This window comes from Myodes glareolus, chromosome X (genome assembly GCF_982192425.1).
Source record: "Myodes glareolus chromosome X, mMyoGla1.1, whole genome shotgun sequence".
NCBI lineage: Eukaryota > Metazoa > Chordata > Mammalia > Rodentia > Cricetidae > Myodes > Myodes glareolus.
This window is the reverse complement of record NC_142053.1, coordinates 2519731-2540038: the sequence shown is the minus strand read 5'-3', so window position 1 is coordinate 2540038 and position 20308 is coordinate 2519731. Positions and strand designations below refer to the sequence as shown.

At 49.3% G+C, this 20308-nt stretch overlaps 1 protein-coding gene across 11 annotated transcripts in view; it reads left to right on the top strand.

Moving 5' to 3' along the window:
- The first annotated feature begins 651 nt into the window (after positions 1-651).
- Positions 652-20308, top strand: part of Atp2b3 (ATPase plasma membrane Ca2+ transporting 3) — a 71946-nt gene continuing 52289 nt past the window's right edge. For 4 of the 11 annotated variants that reach the window (XM_048457538.3, XM_085684779.2, XM_085684783.2 and 1 more), the window contains exon 1: positions 653-872. The gene's annotated coding sequence lies outside the window, so the exon portion shown is untranslated. Of the gene's footprint in view, positions 873-11223; positions 11341-19573; positions 19666-20308 lie in introns of those variants that run through there. The other 7 variants (XM_048457535.3, XM_048457540.3, XM_048457539.3 and 4 more) reach the window with 4 other exon arrangements.

Here is a 20308-nt window from a genome sequence, read left to right as displayed (position 1 = left end):
CACCAACCACAGGAGCCCACCAAGAGCCCAGAGACCCCAAGTTACAAATCAGCTCCAAACTCCAAGGGTAGAGGGTTTTGAGAGGTATGGCAACGTGCTGTCCAGTCATATGCGGGGGCTTTCTTCACCAGCCGCTTATCAGCCCCACTTTCCAACCACGCCCATCGCTATTCTGCCAGTGTCCTTGGAGGGCCATGCCAGGCTAGGAAGTGCTGGCATTCCCTCACATCCTGGGGACAGAAGGGCGCACACCGGGCGCAAGGCTCAGGAGCACCTTGTCCCCAGAGCCTGTTCGCCAGTGCACTGCCCCTCCATTACCTCCTCCTCCTCCTCCTCTTCCTCCTCCTCCTCCTCCTTCTCTTCCTCCTCCTCCTCCTCCTCTTCCTCCTCCTCATCCTCCTCCTCTTCCAGCACCACCACCACCACCACCACCACCAACACCTCCTCTTCCTCCTCCTCCTCCTCCTCCACCTCCACCACCACCACCTCCTCTTCCCCCTCCTCCTCCCCCTCCTCCTCCTCTACCATCACCACCAACACCAACACCACCACCAACACCACCACTAACACCAACACCATCAACACCACCACCAGCTCCCTCCCTCCCCCACCCCTTCCTCCCTCCCTCCGTGCTTAGAGCTGCGGCTGGAGTTGAGCGAGCGCGCAGCGTCGCCGCCGTTGGTGCGGAGCGTGGGGAGTACTCGGCCACAGCCCTCGCCTGCTGCGGAGGGTCCTGCTCCGCACTGCTGGTCAGGCCGCCGCGTGCCCGGGCCCTTCCGTCCTTGGAGCGGATTGTTGCCCGCCAGGCGCCCTCCCGCAGAAACAGCGACAGCCAGAGCAGAGGCCGCAGTGGCGGCTGTGCCCATGCCGGGGTAAGTGGTGCCCGGGGCGCACAGGCGGGCGTGGAAGGGGTGGGCGCGCTAGCTGGCGGGGGCGAGAGAGCGGCCCAGCAGGTGGCGCGGCGGCAGGTGTGGGGTACGCAGGATCCCGCCCCAAGGCACCTGCTGCCTTAGGGCCTTGCCTGCCTGTCCTTGCGGCAGTATGGGTGCGCGTCACCCTGGGGCCTTAGAGCTGGCGGGCAGCGCCCCGCACCCGCACCCTGCACCTCGCATCCCGCGCGCACGCGCATTTGTGTCTAGGGAACAAGGCCGCTGGGGGCTGCGGGCTGTGGGCTGGGGCTCCAGGCAGGCATAGCCAGGGGCGCCAGGCCTGGGCCAAGAGTCTAGTCCCTGCGCACACACCTTCCCAGGGCTTCGAGGCAACCCCTCCCCCTGCCTCCCCGCACTGTATCATCCTCCCCCTCACATGTTCCTACACTGTCCCCTGCACGCCCACATAGCTGCCCAGCTGACCCTGCTACTGGCATGGACAGTGCCACTGGCAAGTGGCGGAGGCACACTTGAACAAGTCCTTTATCTCTGCCAACAGCTGCCTTCCTCTCCTCACCTGTGTGACCTTGGCCAGAGGGTTTCTGTGATGGGGAACCTCAGTGTTCTTGGGGTTGAAGGCTCCAGCTCTGCTATTCCAGGATGTGGAGTCACTGGCATCATCTCTGGAGCCCAGGAAAACATGCTCCTCTCTCTATGTCCTGGTCTCCCTCTCCTGTGAGCCACTATGGGGCTTAGTGACTCAGCCAACAGGGAGAGGCAGAAGGCAGGGTCCGGGGTCAGGGTCTTGGTGCCTCACCTGGGCAGGACAGGCAGGCAGGAGCTTCCTGTCAGAGCTCTGGCCGAGGACTCAGGGTAGGAAGGTACGGGAGTATGCAAGCATGCCTCCTTCACTCTCCTGCTGCAAGGTAGGCAGGGCCAGGATCTCCCCTTCCCACTGAATGTTTGCCACTCCAAGACCAGACCCTGAAGGAAGCTACTACTTCTTTCACAGATGGGGCCTTGAGTTTCTGACCTAAAGTGAGCTGCTACATAATCAAGTCTCCATCCCAGTCTCCCCTAGCTCTGTACAAGGATTTTGGCAGCAGCCTGCTGATACCACCTGCACATACACCCCCACCCATAGTTCTGGGGTCTGGATCTCTGCCCTTGCCCCTTCTATTATGTGACCATTTAAAGCAAAGGTTTGATTCTTAATCTACATGAACTTCCCAGGTGCCTGGCACGGGCTTGACAGAGTGGGCACTTGGTTTTTGTGTGGCACATTCATGACCTTGATTCTGCTAGATCTGCAGGCTCAATAATACGATAAAAAACTTTGATCTCTGTTCCCATTTCACAGACAAGATCATTGAGGCTTTAGGAGGGGAGAGGCTTGACAGTACACTGAGGGCATAGATGAAGGTCTCTTTGTTTTGTTTGAGCAGATAGCTTCTGTATATCTATGGGCTGTGTGTATGAATAATGCCATATCACCTCCTTCCTGAGCTCCTCCTGCATCCACACATGGTTCTACGCAGGCTCCTGGACTCCCTGGTGGAGCCTTCCATCAACCATATTCATGAACTGAAGTATTTACATCCACCACTATCACCCTCCCTCGACAAGGAAACTAAGATTCCCTGGCTTGGAGAGGGGACCTTGGAGGAGTGATCTGTGAGGCTGTCAAGTTCCCTTGGGGCCCAGATTAGGCCTAGCAGAGGAGCCAAGGGTGAAACTGACCCCTCAAGTCTGCACCAGGACAGCCAATTGGTCAGTCGGAAGGAACTGGGCACTTGTGGTCCTGGGGCATTGATTGCCTGCCACTAGCCTTGAGGCAGGAGAAGGCCAAAGGCACAGGCAGTCTTGATCAGCTTCACCTGGTCCAATCCCAGCCCTGCCAGGTGGTTTGAGTGGAAGGCAGCCATGCTCTAGCACAGAGGAGGTGAGGCAGGCAGATGGGAGCAGGGCGGACGTGGGAGGGGGTTCTGCACAGAGCCAGAAGGAGAGCCAGTCCTTGGGGAAGGGAGCCCCTGAAGCTGGGAGTATGTTTGGAAGAACGCCAGCCTCAACAGAGGGAATGCCACTATGAACCCCTAGGGGCAATCAGGAGCACCAGCAGCCTGTGGCAGACAACTATCTTGGTCTCTGATGACAGGGGCTCCAGGGTATGGTGCCTGCTCTATGCCTGATGGTTTCTATGACCTTGACTGAGTCTCTTTCCATATCTAAATCTGAGGAACAGGGTGCACCTTGCAGGTCCTGCACTGACATTTCAAGATTCCTAGCTGGAGATGCTAGGTTGAATCATTCGAGAGAGCAGAAGAGATGAAAAGTTAGCCAGCAAGTGAACAAGTGAGCAGGAGAGGCCAGCCTATGGATCACTGCACAATATTCCAAATCTAGCCCAACCAGTCAGAAAGGCATCCAAAGTGGGCTGTAATGAGCTACCAAAGCCCCTCCAAGTATGACTGCTATGAGATGATCTTAGCTGGACTCTTAGAGGTAATGTAGCCAGGTCCAACTTCTTCCAGCCATTTACCTTGATCGCCCACCACCACCTCTCAGAGCAAGTTGCTGTACTGTATACCCGTTCTGATTTTAAACTGGTGGAGCCTATGATTCAGAAATGATGGCTGTCTCCATCCCAGGTAACTAGCACATCAAATGGCAACAGCGAGAACACTAACAATGGGAGTCACCTTGTACCAGATACTATTCTGAGTGTTCCACAGACATCCTTTGTCCTGTCCTTCGCTGAAATAATAACTGAATAAAGCAAGTGCTGTCCTTATCTGCAGTTGACAGATTAACAGACTGAGGCCCAGAGAAGTTAGATAACTTCCTCAAGGTCACACAGTCAGAGGATGGCAAAAACACCTGTTGTGATATCTCCAGAAGTTTCTTCCATTGTCTCTAGAAATATGTTTTGAACTTTACTGAAGGGAACACTGAGTGTTTGAGCTGACTGTCTGGGGAACACTTCTGGGGTAGAGTACAGACTCTTAGAAACATTCTGCAGCTCAGGAGTTGTGGTACTGGTGTCCCCACCCATGTGCCCACTGAGGGAAAAGGATAAAATTTCTACCCATCCAAAGCACATGGAGAATGATTCACTTTCAATAAATTATCTATGTGATGCCTTCAGGGACACCCCTAAAAAGAGAAGATAATGAATGGACTGTGGCACCAAAGCCCCCTAAAGACCCTCCAGGGCCATCTCTGACTTCAGAGTGAGCCCTAGCTGTACCCCAGACTGGCCATGAGAAATCAAGACCTGCAATGAACACATGGTTCCTCCTTGACCCCTGTCATTTCCCAGCTCCTCTCTGCCCTGGCTGGGCCAGTGTAAGCCAGGCCAACGGTGCCCAGCTGGATAGCCCTCCCCTGCCGGGGTACCTTCTGTTGGGTGGGCAGTGCTGGTTCTCAGATGTAGAGGAATTTGGGCATCTGAGACCTTGCCAAGGTTGAAGGGGAACAAGTCCAAGGTCACATGGCTGAGGAGATGACGAAACTGAACTCGAGCTACACGGTTCAGGCAGATTCTCAGCGCTAGCAACTAAACTCTCTTGGAGCCCCAAAGCTTTCTGGAGACTTGTGCCCAAACCAAAGGTATGAAAATGGGTGTTACTGTCATTTACCTCAAGCTTTTCTTCTTTTAAAATATTTATTTCTTTTATTTTGTGTGTATGCGTGTGTGCTTGAGTGTGTATATGTGCACCATGTAAGTGCATGCCGCATACATGCAGGAACCTGGGGAGATCAGAAGGGGACATCAGATCCTCCAGAACTAGAGTTACAGGCAGTTGAAAACCCATCATGTGGGTGCTGGGAACCAAGCCAGGCCCCCTGAAAGAGCAGTAAGTGCTCTTAAGCACAGAGCCATCTCTCCAGCCTGAAGTGTGCCTTTTTCAAAGGGATATCAAATTCGCTGTTCTTGGTTCTCCCAGGAAATGGACGACCATTTCTTCAAATGAGTTCTTTCATGAGTCACAGTCTTGAGACACTTTCTAAAGCAACACTATCTGATATGCCATTTATTATCCATAAGTAAGAATTTAATTAAACAAAGTTACAAGTCCCCATCTACGGTTGCACTGAATGCGTTGCAAGTATTTAGTAGCCATGTATGGCTGCTGGCTTCCCTATCAGATGAGGAGGTATAAATAAATGTTCCCATTGTTGTCCAAAGGTACCACCTCAGCTTGTATGCAGACCTAAATCCTGACATGGCTCCTAAAGCTACCTGTACTGCACTTCCTTGTGGCATTCAAGCTACTAGTCCAACTCTGGCTCACGATTTCCCAGAAAACCTGCCAGAAATGAAGTCTCCAGGGAGTTCTGGGTACTCATGAACATTTGAGGGAGTGTTCTTTGATTAGCCAGACTCTGATCAGAGGGCTTAACAACTGAGGATACAAGGTGCCAGGATGAATGTATTCTGTTGTCGAGATGTGCCCAGCTATGCCAGGGGCCACGTCTTATTGGTGTGATGGCCCTTGGGGACTCTGTTCCATAGTCAATCAACCATATTTCTAGTGACCCTTGTCCCTGTGTCTGCTTCTGTGAGAGCGGTGCGGAAAGCAAATGAGCTTCACAGTGTTCAACAAAGATGCTGCTGCTACCAAAGCACCCAGCTGGCTGGATCCAGCAGCTTCAGTGGAGGCTGTGAGGCTTTGAGGCCAGGTTGCATCTGTCACAGCACAGTCCCCAACTTTACCCCTGCCCTGCCCATCCTGCCTAAGCAACTCAGACTTAGCTAGACAACTTCTCAGGAGCCATGCGGGGCTGGCGCTTGCTAGACTGGTCACAGGAACTAGAGACTATCTAGTCATTCCTGCATGCTCAACAAGGTCAACTCAAAGTCCCTACACAGACCCTGAGCCACTCTCTCCTGACTCCTTGAAAGGGAGTAATAGAGACAGATGTGGACATTCCAGGTAAGCTCATTCATTCCTTGAAGAGTCCATTACGGCCAGAGCAATGCTTCCTGAGAACCATTTCAGGTACCTGGACACTTAAGAGCATAAAGCCCACTTATCTGGGGGGGGGGGGGTGTGTGAATAATTGTGCCAGGCATCCTGTTGACTCCAGGGGTCCTCACACACACCCAACTTGGATCCAGCCCCAAATCCTAACACTACAAAATCTTGATGGTGCTAATTAGACCCCACCGTGTGCCCAGGGTACTCCCAGCGTTTGGTAGTCGGAAACAGAAGTCAGGACTAGGAGGCCACAGTTTAGAGGCCTGGGAAGCTCTATATAGATGGGGTTTAAAAAATAACATTTATGTTCCTCCTATTTTTAAAAAATGTTTTACAGACATACTCCTTTTTAACTATTAAAAAATAAAACATAAAAAAACCTAAGATATAGGAAGCTCCTCTCCACCTCATTCTACTAGCAAAGTACAAGCCAGTTTTCCACTCTATTGGACTTACTTCTGCTCTCTTTTCTTTGCATAAACTATGTATTTTCACATTACTGAAATTAAACCATGAACTCAATTGTGTGATCTATTTTTTACTTTAATAAGCATTTTCTTTATTAATATAATCCTTCATAAATGAGCTTTTTTTCCAAAATGGACATAGTTTACTTTGTTAAAGTACTCACCACAAAAAATCAACTTGAACTGTGACACAAAGACACTGCAAATGATCATTCACTCATCTGACAGTTATTATCAGGCACGCTGTTGTATCAGGGCAGTCCTCAGTAATTACAATTTTTAATGGCAAAATAGTATTCTCTCAAGGCATTGTAATTCTCTTAATTATTTGGCTATTTTTGGAAATCTAGGCAGCCAGATTTGTCTCACTCTTTTGCATGAGGCTCTGCTGATCATCTTGGGAGAGAACACTCATGCTGTCCTGAGGAGAGGACCCAGACAACAGTATAGCCTGCCAAGTGGCTCTCCAGAAGGGCTTCTAAATGTGCCAGAAGGGCTCATTTGCTGTGGCCTTGCCAGCTTTAGGTATTCCAGTCAAACAAACTGCCATAGGTATCTAGGTCAGAAGACATCTACTTTGCTTTATCTTCAGTTAATTACCATTGAGAGTGAACATTTCTACACGTTTTTAAACTATTTTGTTTTTAGTAAAATACCTGGTCTTAACTTTATTTACTGAGTTTTTTAATGTTTTTCCTGCGTGTTTGAATCAAGGAAATTAATTGATACAAGGGAAATCATGGTATGATATATTTGCTGCAAAACATTCTAACCTCTTGATTCTTTGCCTTTTGATTTTTTTCAACTCATAAGATAAACACTTTTGTGATATCTTACTTGGATTCTAGGTTTACAGAATCTCTTCTTTTTAATTAACATTTTTATTTTATGTGTATGTGTTTTGTTTACATATGTGTCTGTGCTTGTGCCAAAGGAAGCCAGAGATGGTGTCAAATCTCCTAGAACTGGAGTTCCAGATGACTGTGAGCCTCTAAGTGAGTGCTGGGAATCGAACTCAGGTCCTCTGTAAGAACAGCAAAGAGCAGCCAGGAGTTTTAATCACTAAGCTGCTTCTCCAACGCCATTATATGATCTCTTTACAAAATTCTAAGAACTATCAATTTTGAGTTTGTTCTCTCCCTCCTCTTTTGTAGTTATGCTTCTTAAGATGTTTAATTTTTTCCTTTCTTTCTGTACTGGGGATTGATGCCAGGGCCTTGGGCATGCCCCCACTGAGCTGCACCCACATTCTTCCTTAATTCTTTTTAAATTTAGAGTTTTAATTTATTACCCAGACTGGCTTTGAAGTTCCAGTCCTTTTGGTCTCAGCCTTTCCAATAACTGAGATTATAAGTATGGGATCACATATAAGTACATATAAGTATGTATTTATATGTGATCTCACAGCTGTTAAAATATTTAAGTCTCTAATCCAGGGGTCAGTATCTTCTTTGGTAAAGTGTCAGATGGTAAATATTTTCCACTTTGCAGAATACATGGTCTCTATCCCAGCTACCATGCTCTTTATGAAAGCACAAACATAGACACAGACCATATAAAATAAATGGGTATGACAATGTGATAATAAAACTTTATTCACAAGCACAAATTTGCTGGATTTGGTCCTTGAGCTGTAGTTACTGAACCTCGTTTAATCCAAAAGAAATTCCTTTTCAGGACTATGAACTGAGAAAGCAATGTGTCCCCTCAGTCAGGCTGCTAGCCACAGGGCCTCATTTTCTTTATCAAGGCACTTGTTCCCTGGAGAATTTATACTGGATCTTTCATCTTCCTCTCAAAATCTCCCCTTCCCCATTGACATGCCTGCTGGTATCAGTGGAGTTCCTGAACTGCAAAAGCACGACCAGAGCTTCCTGACTAAATAAACAGACAGCAAGGAGGGACTCCAGGAAAAGGAGAGATGGAGAAGGCTCTGTGGCCATTCCATACCCATTGATGAATGGTGGCTACTGGCCTCTTGGTTTCCCTGAATAAAGAGTATTTGAGAGTGAGCCATCCCATTTTTCCTTTTTGAACTTGCTTTGGAACTTTGTTAGTCCCTGAAGTATCCCAGAACTCAAAATTACTTGTGCTCTGGTATTTTGACATAAACCAGACCTAGGTTATATGTTGAGTTTAGTTCGATACTACTGAACCAAAGTTTGCATGGATGGATGATCAGGGCCATGATGGTGGTGGCATGGGACATGACAGAGAAAGGAAGCATCTGTTGCTCTAAATTAGGCCAGCCCTGGTGAAACCATTTGGTGTTTTCAGAGCACAGTTCTGTTTCCATGGCAGAGTAAGGATTCTGTGTCATATCTCAGGCCTCAAACTGACTGCCTATGTCTATGGACTTCAGCTGCATTCCTCCCAGAAGAATGTGGGATCAGACACACTACATCTTGGCTTGGAGCCACAGGTCCGGAAGAGATGACTATGGCCCAGGAATAGCTGGTCCAGGATCCTCAATTCCTGGGGACTTCCAGGAGGGAGACTGTCACTAGGAATGGTAACTTAGTGCAGAAAACAAGGGAAAGGGTTACACAGACACAACAACCCTGTCCTCAGCACTTCTCCCACACCATCTAGTCTCCCTTGTGGCCCATGACTCATTGGCCTCCAGCTCAATGAACACTGACTGGACATGAGTTTGGAAAAGGCCCTACCTATCCTGGGAGGGCAGAGCAAGAATAGCTATCACATTCTAGTCTTTGGTCTAGGGAGGAGAGAGGGCTCGCCAGGGGTGGCTACTAAGGATCCTTGGACTGATGGTCCCTGAGGAGGTCTATTGGGATGTCTGGACATGTGAGTCCCGGCATGGTCAGAACTCTTCGGCCACAGGCTCTCCCCTGTGTTCCCTGCTACCCTTCTGAAGAGGAAGCAGAACCATAGCACCATTGGAGTCACTTTAGGGGATGAGTGAAAGAAACTCTGTGTCTACCTCCCGGGAGAAGCCTTTTGCAGCATCACTACCTATCACTGCCTCTTCACACTCTCAGCTTCATAGAGCATCTATCCATGAACATCTACAGGGAAACTTAGAGGAGGGCCTGCCTTGGGCCCCTGATGACCTCTGTGGCTTGCTTAAGAGTGCACTTGGATCCCTGACTTAGTGCTCATGTGCCCTAATGTGAAGGGACCTCTTCAGGACCTATCCCTCCCAGGCCACCCCACAGACACTGCATGACTTTGGTGGTGCAAAGCTCAGTTTATGTTATCCTGGTGGCAGCCAGGTCCCGGGCGACCTTCAAGTCCTGCTGTCATAGCCAGTTGGGGTTGGGAAGGATGCTGGAGGTGTACGAACAGCCTTTTAGGTGACCCTCCCGGAGCTGCAGTTTCTGAGGTGTACTTTCTCAGGACCACCATGGGTCACTGGCCTTTTCTTCCTTTGTTACTGTGTTTGCCAATAGGCAGCAGTTGGAACAACCTAGGGAAGGGATGCTGAGGCTGAGTCAAAGATGTGGCAGCGGCTGTTGCTTCCCATCTCTAGTCTTTTCTATCCCCAGTATCCTTGACCTCTTCTAAGCATGGTCACGGATGTTTCAAAAGAAAGAAAGGTAGTTTGGAGACCCCTGTGGCCTCAGAATTCCACGCAGTGACAAGCCCATTTCTTTACAACTCCTTTTCCAGAGCATTTGGGACCCCTACACCTCCAGCTCCTGACCTTGACACCAGTGGATTTTTCCCACTCTTGCATCTGCCTGTTGGCCCAAGGACTTTAACCTGCTTCCAGAAACAACCCCCCTGACACACACATGAGGCTTCTTTCCCCAAGAGGGCACATCCATGTCCTGGTAGTCTTCTTATCTAGTCCCTGACTGGAAGGACTCAGCCTGGCCTGTAGCCCCAGTGGCTTCCAGCTGTCTATAATTTCCTTAATTACTTGTTTAGGCCTTGGTTATTTCCGGTTGTTAGGCTGACTCTGGGACTGGACTGGAACCACAGTAGCCAGCAGAGCTGGGAGATTTGGGTGTCCCTCCTTCCAGCAGGGAGTTTTCTGGATATGGTGGACTGGAGGATTAGAACCTGCTGCCTCCTCGGCAGGAGGCTTTCACGGAGGCTAGCTGTGGTGACTTCGGGTCTCCTTGCCCCTCTAGAGAGCACAGGCTTGCCCAGCTGTCTGTGCTTCAGGGCAGGAGGAAAGTGGGGGCCTGCGTGTGGCAGACGCGTGCGGGGGCGGGGCGCGGGCCTGGCTTGGTTCCTGCTGCAATGCAGCTCTCTGCCTGCACAGCTCGCTGTAATTGGATAATTAGTGTCATTATGCTTCCTGCCCATCGGCTTCTCCAGCTCCTGCTCTCTCTCTCCTTTTTCAGCTTCTGCCTTCTCTGGCAAAAAACAAATGACTGTCCCCTTTCTCCATGTAGAGTCATGACCCCAGTAACTATACTGCATGGCCCCAGCCAGAAGGGAGTTGCTAACTTCCCTTTGTAACTCAGGGCCATGCAGCACTGTAAGAACCACTTGTGTAAGCATGTTGACTCATCCCACAAAAATATTCTAGGGACCCCAGAGCAATGTGGGATCCAAGCAGACCTAGGGATGGCCTCTGGCTTCAACAGTGGAGCCTGGTCCTGACCTTTGAACTCTGGGGTCTGGCTGATGTCAGCTTCAGGATAGGCAGAGATGGAAGGTTTGGGAAATATATGTGAGTAAAAACTAACAGACTGAACAAAGAGCTTTGCCTTGCTTTATTTTCCCTGACCTAATGGTCAGGAGGAAGCCTCCAGGACAATGGGTCAAGCCCCCTGAAGATCTGCATTGAGGGCATACCAACTCAGCAAGGAAAAATGAAGTCCTGTTTTCAAATAGGCTGCGTGACTGCAGCCAGTGCTTGAGCTTCGCAAGGACACTGCCTATCCAGCCACTTTATTAACTCTTTGAATTGGTTCTAATCAGGTGTCCATTGCTTTCTTGGATGTTCTGAGCAGTCACTTAGCAGAAGAGCGATACAGAATCCTCTGAAGCCAAATTACTCAAGTTTACATCAGCCTCTACTCCTTGTTGACAATATGACCCCAAGTAAGCACTTCAATCTCTATTCCTTAGATGCCTCTATTCCACAATAGGCATCCCCATCTCTTAACATAGAGCCTCATTGTGCAGGGCGATCATAATCATTTCCACAATGTCTTGGCTTGCATGTAACAGGACTGGCCTTTTGTCTCTTTCTGCTTTGACTAGAACAGCTAGGACAGTGTCAAATACCACAGGTAAGAGGGAGCCAGACTACAGATGCTCACGTGCTACATAGGGATCCCATGAAAGTGGAAAGCTTGGAAAGGCTCCCAGTTCCCCACATCTAGGCCTGAATTGGGCACATAGTGAAGGTGGGGGCTCTAGTTCTTCCCTCTGCATTTCCAATATCTTCAGGTTATGAGGCTACCCTCTTTAGTGAAGATCAGGAATAAGAGCAGCTGTGTGAGCAAAGAAGTTCATTCCTGGCTGTGCAACTTGTGTCCGCTGTGATGGCTTCTTAGTCTATAAGGATGTAGGCTTCTATATGATACACATAGATCCATGTGCAAGATGACACAAGATAACTGTTACCATCTGATCCTCACACCAGCATTTGAGTTAACAGGCAGAAGAAGAGCAGGGGAGAGTATGTCCCTTCTCTTTTATGCCTCAACTTGAACTTTGAAGTTGTCCCTGTCACTTCTGTTTATATCCCATTGACCAAAGTGTAGTTACATAGTCATATGTAGCTGTAAAGGAGTCAAAAGTACAGCCACTGAATTGGACAGCAAGACATATAGCTAGCAAAATATCATACAATCTCTTTCAGAACATTCTGGGAGTTTGTTAGCACTTCCCAAAGCTATTTTTGGCACAAGGAGTTGAACTCAGGGCTCATGGTGACTAAGTAAGAGCTCTACTATGGAGCTGTGTCCCCAGATGTCTTAGTTAGGGTTTCTATTGCTGTGAAGAGACACCATGACCACAGAAACTCTTAGAAAAGAAAACATTTAATTAAGGGTGGCTTACAGTTTCAGAGGTTTAGTCCATTATCATCATGGTGGGGAGCATGGGAGTATGCAGGCTGATGTGGTGCTGGAGAAGGAGCTCAGAGTTCTACTCTTGAGCCAAAGGCAACAGGAAGTGAACTGGGACACTGGGCGTGGATTGAGCATATATGAGACCTCAAAGCCCATCTCCACAGTGACATACTTCCCCCAAAAGGCCACACTTACTCCAACAAAACCCCACCTCCTAATAGTGCCACTCCCTTTGGAAGCCATTTTCAAACCACCACACCAGTTCTTCTTTTATTATTTTTGTTTTGAGACAGATTCCCATTAAGTTACACAGACTGACCTTGAATTCATTCTAAAGCTCAGTCAGGCCTTGAACTTTCAATTCTCCCATTTCAGTCCACTACGTATCTGGAATTACAAGTCTTGACCAACAGGATCTTCTTCCAAAGTTCTATTTTGTATAAAGAATTCACCCATCTTGAGGCCAGATTTTCCCTCCAAGTGATTAGACCATCCCTTCTGAGGATGGACTGGGCTTCATGCTCTCGAGGCAACTCTGCCATTAGGTCCAAGAATGGGACTACAGGCCTGCTCCAATCATTTCCAAGCAGGAGAGAAATCTGGGACATGACAGTGAAAGACCACTTGTTTAGAATGCTTGGACCAGGGGGTCTGCCCCTAGCACCACAAGACAGAAACAAAAGTGGTCCAAGTAGGTGGGCAATAATGGTAGTGGCAGGCAGCAAGTAGCAGGGATGAGGACATAGAAGCTATAAGATATGAGCAGGGCACATGAGGAAGGGGCTCCTTAGGTTACATTTTCCTGAGAGGAGTCTCCGTACAAGCTCATTTCCACGTGAGTACAATGAACCACTGATTTGACCTGCCTAGGAGGTGAGGCAGTATGACTTAGGATACCACAGGAAACCACTCAGGCTCCTGTCTACCACCTTGGACACAAATGAGAAAAGTGGTTGGTTGGACTTATTTCCTTTTGGCATTATGGAACACACACACACACACACACACACACACACACACACACACCATGAAACAGGACATCACCATTAGAGCCAAAAGACTTGAAATATGCCCCACATCCTCACTGGTGTGCCACCATTAGCACCATCAATCTCCAGAACTTGCCCATTGTCCCGAGCTTCAGCTCAGCCCTACTAAACAGCAGCTCCTCATCCTCCTCCCCAGTTCTCAGCACCCGTTATCCTATTAACTACTGCCTGTCTCTGGAAGGCTAGTGACTCTCAGGGCCTCCCAGAAGTGAAGCCAGACAGTCTCTATCCTTTTACGTCAACCACATTAGCATGGCATGCGTGGGAATTCCCTGCCTTTTAAAGATTGCATGATGTTCCATTATATGCAAATGGAGGGACACACAGTCTGTTTGTTCAGTCATCCATCTATGGACATTGGGCTGCTTCCACCTTTTAGCTATAGTGAGTAATGTTTTTGCAAACATGGCTATACAAGTCTGCATGAAACCCTGCTTTCTACTCTTAAGAGATGAGCTGCTGTAATATGATGCTGAATTTTTTTCAGAAGCTGACATGGTATATTGCATTGTGGTTGCCGTATCTATCATTCTGTCCTGAGGCCTGTTTTGACTGGAGAGCTTGGGGCTCTCCCAGAACCTCTGAAAGCAGACAAATATGTAATCACAAACTTGGCTGGTCATGGGATGCTCTTGAGGGGTGTTAGATTGGGAGGAGGTCCCAAATCCCCCTTTTGGAGTAGGCAGTTCTCCAGGTAGGGAGGTCCATTCATTGCTTGCCTGGGCTGCCATAGGTGAGACTAAAGCAACTGACCATCAGTTTGATACTGACCTACCCACAAGCAAGGGTAAAATTAAGTAATGTCTGGATCCCTACCAACCCCATGATTCTGGGTGTGGGCTTTTCTGGGATCCATACTCCTTGGCTGGATCCTCAACAGGGACTTCCACTTTTCCTGTATACATTGGTCTTTCTGCATAATGAGCAGGGGCTCTATGACTATGCTGACAGTCACCAGCCATCCTCCAGGTGGCCTTGGTAGACTTGCCTGCAAGGGCAGGACTTGAGGCAGGTGAATGAGTGAGCAGGGAGGGAGTACCATGGTGACAGTTGACCCTCTTCTGTTATTATTGTTTTTGCCCAAAGCTGTTCTGGGCTTAGAGCTATTCTGCAGCGGTGGCAGCAATAGCAGAGTATGTACAGATTATACCAGGAATAGGGGGAGGACGAAATGGAGTATGGGGGTGTGGCTATTCCTTTAAATCTGTTTTCTCGGTTTTATTTCCTTCTCTTTTCCCATCCTCCTCTCTCTACGAGCAAAAGTGGTGGGACTGTGAGGACTCAGGAGCTGCAGTGACAGTGTCTCTGAAATATTAATGAGGTTGTTCTCTGCCTGGCTTCTTTCCTCCCCCTCTCTGGCTGCATGCATGCCTTGTCCTTGGGTGGTCACCAAGGTGCATCAAGCAGAGAGGTGGAGCAGAAGTGGCCAAGAAGACAAGGGCCCTGTGCTGAGAGGGAAGTTGTGGAAAGTCAAGGGTTAAAGCACCACCCCAGGGCCCCAAGCCAAGCCTATATCTGCCCCATCATGTTAGAGTGGACAGCCAGCTGCCCTGCAAGATTCTCTCCTCCCAGACCTTCTCCCCACCTGCTCCCTAGCTGGGCCCCAGGCCCCACCCAGTGTGCAAGTGTGGCTGGGATGTCTGACTATAAGGCAGGGGTTAGGCCTCTGTTCCTGCTTCTGGATCTGTTCTCTCCACCACATGGGCAGGCTGGTGTTTTCCAGGTACCTGGAGATAGAGACAGACCAGGGCCTATTAATTCAAGGAAGCCCAAGTGAGTCACACTGCTGAGTCCTAACCTGGTGAGTCCATAGGGAGATACTAGTGGGTGGTGAGGGGGCCCAAGTTAAAAGCACATGCCACATCAGCCCAGGTTTCTGCCTGCTGCCCGTCCAGGATGGACTGTTGCCTTAGGTCCTGGACCTGGCTCTAGCACCAGGACACTGGAAAGTCCAGGCACCATACACTTGGATTTGTGCAAGGGGACTGTTCTTATCTCTCAGGATCCAGAAACTAGGAAACAACTTGGGAATGGGACTTTTGGGCGTAAAACTGGTGCTGGTGTCCAGCTGTATCTACCCCATGAACAATGGCAGCACTTGGTGGTCAGATATCCCACCACTAGTATGGGCCATGTGTCCCCACAGACTTGGCTGGTGCTCGGTGAGGGCAGCCTTTGACTGCTTCTAACTTGACAGTGTAATGGATTTTAATGCATGTGTTTTTAGTTCTGACATGGGAAATGGCAGTGGGCTTTGCTCTCTTTTCCTAGACCTTCTGAATATGAGGCAAAGCAGCTCCACAGAGCAAGTCAACCCAAAGGGTTCCCTCTGAGCCTGCTAGGGGAGCTGCTCAGGGCAGAAACAAGGTGTCCTAACGTGGGCAGATGAGACTCACCTCCGGCCATCAAGCAAACGTTTGATACCCGAGGTCTCTGGTTCCACCCGAGCCCTAATTCCCCCTATGTGAAACGGGTATTGTGCACAGTGAGTCACAGAAAGCCTTGGTGGATATTGTAGGTATTGTTACTGCATGGACATTGGCAACTGAAAGGTCAGTTCTAAGAGTGGTGTCACTAGAGGAAGCCTAGAAGCAGAGTGTCCTTCCCTCAGGACCTGCACCGCTTCTTGAAGGGCAAGGACTGTCTAGGGTCAGGGGCAGGACACATATAAAATTGACGGAGCTGGCAGAGAATCCATTCAAGGTGGTGAGAGAGAGGAGAGAGGAAGAAAGGGAGAGAAAGAGGAGAGGAGAGGGAGGGAGGGAGGGAGGGAGGGAGGGAGGGAGGGAGAGAGAGAGAGAGAGAGAGAACGAACCAGAAAGGAAGAGCCTTGGTCTTCTGGTCAAGCAGATTTGAGTCACTAGAAGAGTAGGTGTTAGAGGGAAGAGACCAGAAGGAATCTGTGTGATGGTCACACAGTGAGGGTGAGCTAAACCAGGGAACCCAATGTAGGTTTCTGCTCTCTCTACCCCATGATGGTGGCCAATTTCTGCCAGGATGGAGCAAATGCCAGAAGGTTCAAGGGCCCCTCTGAGGAGGTTCTCAATTCAATTAAGCTAATTAAGGTCGGAAAGATGAGAGAGCACAGAAATGGTGCATTCCCTGCCCTTTCGTTGCCTACAGGCCACTCTCAGCAGCCAGCCCAGGCCGGAAATTCTGTCAGGCCTACAGAACTGATAGGCCCGGTCATTTCTGGTTTTGGTCACTTCAGAGATGGTTGCTGTACTTATTAAAACTGGAAGCGGCCATCATCCACGTTTACAGACAAGCCAGGGATGAAGAGAACATATGGCTTCTGCTCTCTGCAGCAGTCAGGAGTCACCACAGGAGGCCTCCCCTTAACTGGTGCCTTCTATCTGAACTGTGGTTTGTTGAGTGAATGAAGATGAGGAAAATTTGAGTGCCCACTCCTATTGGCTTCATGCGGCCACCTTCCAGAGCTTCAAGCTCCTACTCTGTGGACCAGGCATCCACTTACTAATTCCTCCAACCCCATCGTCATCTGCAATAGACCACTCTGTGAACTCTGTCAACTCAGTGGTCAACAATGTGTCTCAAAGAATTAAGGATGCAGGTAAAGGCAATTCTGTTCACGGTTGTGCCCAGCCCTGGGAAGTCGGAATGGATCATGGGATCTTGAGCTCAGCAGCAATTAATTATGACTGGAAAACTAACTGGTAGATACATTCTAGAGAACATTCCACAGTAACTGTAACTAAAGGAAGCCATTGGTGATGAGAGAGAAGGATGAGTTGTTGAAATTCAAATGGTCTCTGGTAGAGGGGGTGATGGCCAGTGGTAGACTGGTGTGGGTAAGCCAAAGGCAGAGGAAGAGCCGAAAGGTGCTTTGAAGGAATTTGGTCTTCTTGATTGGGGCTGGAGAATGAAACTGTGTGACAGAACCAATCGTGGACTACAGGAAAAGTTTCCTAGAGTGGCGGTGCCCGAGTCAGGGAAAGGGGATTTTGGGACAGCATGACCACTAGTTGCTAGCCTATAGGGAGATTCCTCTGCTGGCAAGCAGGGTACCAGGGTTGTTTAGTGGGAGATGGGGGTTAAGGAGCTAGACACAACTGGCAGTCAAGGTGTTCGGGGATACTGAAGTGGCAAGGGCAACTTGACCCCAGGACAGTCACACAGGAGCAGGGAGGTAACATGGCTTGACCTCTCTACCCAGGACCCTTACTATGAGACACCAAAGGTCCAGCCATATTCAGGGATGACAGAATTTCAAAATCGGGAGTACTTCTACGCTGCAGGTCAGGGACAGGGAGGAGGGGGTGCCAAAAATAGTTCAGTTACATTAGGAGAGCCCTGGCCTCCTCCAGGACTCCTGGATCTGGGCGACTGTAGTTGTGACCTACAGATACCTGCTCTGAAGAGCATGCACCCATGTAAGCGTTCACTTCACACTCCAGGCCTAAGAGCATCCTTATTTCCAGGTGGACAAAATGGCTGAAAAGATTAATGGGCTTCCAAGGAGTAAAATCCTTCATCTGACTTCCCTTTCCCAAAGAGTCCCTGTGGAGTCCTTAGGCAACTCAGCTGGGGACTTGCAGGTTCTCAGCTGGAGCCCTGAGGCTTCAAGCATGGGGTGAGTGAATACAGTACTGAGCCCTTGCCTCTGAAAGCATCAAAGCCTGAGGCGAGTACTGGCCACCCCTCCACAAAGACTGAAAGAGCCTGAGGGCCAATGAGGACCCTTCTATGATTTCACTTGCCAGTACCTGGGTACTTATAGTCCTGTTGATCTGGCCTTTCCTCCAGCCTTGTCTGACTAGGGCCTAAGAAGCTGACTCATAGGGGGATTGGGCCGACTAAAAACAGTGTCTACCCTGACAAACTAGACCCATTCATCTTCTCCAGCAGCCAGCAGGCTGGGGGTGGCGGAAGTAGTAGAGGACAGAACACAAATCTGACAGGTACATCCAATTGCTTTTGCACTGGGGCTCTGGGGAGCAGTAGAGCTCTGGTCAGAGACAGGAGGGAGGAGGAGCACCAGTCAGGACACCATCCTAAGCCAAGGCCACCTGGGGTAGGGGTTGGGGAAGGCAGGTATCAGTGGAAAGCTAACAAGCCTATCTTGAGGCTGCAGTCTCAATTTCCTCTAACTCTGTCGTTTCCCTTAACCAAGCCTTGACTTCTTGCACTGACAATTGAGCAATACTTGTCACCCCCTTCTAGGTGGCTGACATGGCAAAGTCACAGAGCGCCAGTGGAAGAAGCACGCTCTGCCCAGCTTCCTGTGTACCCACTACTTGCCCCTGTCATCCTGAGTCACTGTTTCAGGCTGCTGCTGCCCAACCAAGCAGAAGGGCCACAGTCCCTGTCCCTCCCCTGGCCTTGCTTAGCTGTTTCTCCTTTCAGTCTTTTTTTCTCTTTGTCCTTCCTAGTGACCTTCCCTGAAACCCCGGCCGGGACTTTAGTTTAGTTTTGTCAACCTCTAGCACAAAAAGTCAGTGCCTGCCATGTAATAGATACCAAAGAAATATATATAAGATAACCAACTGGAAAAACTGGTGGAAGAGGTGCACGGGATTGAGAGAAGATGGGGAAGTCATCTCGCATTTGCCATTTTCAACCTACATCTTCCAGAAGTGAAAGTTGGTCCATGTAGAAAGTGACAGAACAGTTATTGTTAGGATGCCCAAATTGTGAAATGGTGACCAATTAGGATGAACATTTTCTAAGTGTCCTTCACACTGCCCAGCAGACCTTGTGAATAGGCACATACACTTTTTTCTTGAGAACCGAAGTCTCCATATTTGGAGCATGTATGGGAATTCTTCATTGCCCACCCTCCTACCCCGCAATGCCTGTGCTCTTCTAGATGTGACATTCTCAGTTCATGGCACCCGGTAGGGCTCAAAGGTTGTAACCCACTGGACCCTCCTGACAGTGACGGCTATGGGCTTAACCACCTCTATTTTAGCTGCATGAGAGCCTTTTTGCCTTTCTTCTAGGCTCTGGGTTATTTTATTTTTTTGCCTTGGGTGGTTCTAGATCAGAAACCCAGATGAATATCTGAGCTCTGGTTTTTGAGAGGATTGTTCTGAGCCAGGAATATTTTTCCCCAAGGTGAGAGGTCTAGTCCAGCCAAGCATGTTGCCAGGACGGTTGTTTACTGAAGCAAAGGCCAAAGCCTTGTGCTCTGAGAATAATTCAGTTCTAGGGGAACCAATATGGCAAGTTTGGCATGTGGCCCTGCAGGAGGAGGGCAGGTCCAATAGGGCCTAATGGCCCCACTGTCAGACTCCAGGAAGGCTGCAGGTGGCAGCTACAGAGGCAGCCGTTTCTAGGTAAGGTAAGGAGCACTGGTGTGGAGGATAGGGAGATAAGAGCCTCAGGAAGCCCTGCAGAAGGGGAAGGTGCTACAACCTGCTGGGGGTCTGGATGGCTTTGTTTGTCTTGTTTTTTGTTTTCATTGAGACATGGTTTCTCTGTGTAACAGCTCTGGCTGTCCTGAAACTTGCTGTGTAGACCAGGTTAGCCTCGAACTCATAGAGATCCACCTGCCTCTGCCTCCTAAGTAGCTAGGAGTAAAGGTGTGCACCACCATACCCAGCCGGATGTTTTTAGAAAGGAAAACCTTAGCTCCTTCATTGGGGTGTGGTAGCAATACACTAGGGAGCAGAATATCAGCAGAGTCACTAGTGACCTGTGGTTGCTTTGAACTTTCTCCTGCATGCTCTGTGCTGGTCACCTCCACTTGGATTCCCCTTATCCTTACTCTCTTTTACCTATCCATTTCTCTTTACCTCCTTCCCTCCCTCACCCGTTTTTCTGCTCTCCACTGGGCCTCCGCTCCGCCTCCTATCCCCAGGAACCCCGAGGGTTGCGGAAACACCCTGCCCACTCAACCTTGACAAGGAGCACAGCTGCTCCTTTCCAGGGCTCAGTCTATCCCCTGGAGCCCTGGACAACACAAGCCTGAGCCACTGA